An 878-nucleotide genomic window follows, 5' to 3' on the forward strand; every position below is an offset into this window, starting at 1 on the left:
AAGAGATGACGCTTTTGTGACTGCCAGGCAGGTGGAGTTGTCTTCATTCTTAGCACTCTGTCCTGCCCATGGTTTAGAAACCATATGCTGTGGGTGAAGTCTTTCGCTCTGCTTCTCACCACAGGCTGGGCTCTGGCAGGGGTGGAGGTGGTGGACCTGCCCAGCCAGGGAGCTAGTAGGGAGGAAGGGGTGGCCACCCTCTGTCCTTCTGTGAGGACGGAGAATCTGGCCAGGTTCCTGGGCCTGGGGCCTCTCATGATGCTGCTCCAGCTCCATGGCACTGGTGTCCCCGAGTCTGCTTGTGCAAGGGGCCAGGTGACCTGCCTGTCCTTGACCTGCTGCTTCCTCCTGTCCTGCAGCAGCCTTTTACCTGTGCCCTTCAGGCCCCTGAGGACCCTGTCCACTGTGTGCAGCCTTCTCTTTCCTCTCAGGTCCTCCGCCATGCTGTTTTCCTGTGTCGGAGCCCTTCCCAGTGTTCTAGATATTTGGGGCTCCAAGGTGGGACCCAAAATGCTGGCTTGTATACGCCTGACAGTGTCTTCTTCCTTCTTAACCTCCTCCATTTTTTTCTGAATTTCTACATTTAACCAATTTCTAAGCAAATACAGCTCTTCCAATTTATTTTTGTTGGATTCATGGATAAAGGAGGACTTCTTTATATCCTTTTTTAAAGAATCTGTGTTATCTCCATGAAACACATTTGGAAAAAGCCTTGCAATGAGTGGCAGTAGAGCTGACTGCACATCCTCTGGGTTTCCCTCTGAGAGATAGGGCACCATGTAACTGAGGGCATCGGTCACATCACTTAGGTCATGAAACTTGAACTGGTCACTCATGATGCCCAACCAGGGGGCCACACTTTGCTGCGAAGATGATGT

This window comes from Heterocephalus glaber, unplaced genomic scaffold (genome assembly GCF_053883595.1).
Source record: "Heterocephalus glaber isolate CG9 unplaced genomic scaffold, H.glaber_assembly_v1.0 deba00001666, whole genome shotgun sequence".
NCBI classification, from domain to species: domain Eukaryota; kingdom Metazoa; phylum Chordata; class Mammalia; order Rodentia; family Bathyergidae; genus Heterocephalus; species Heterocephalus glaber.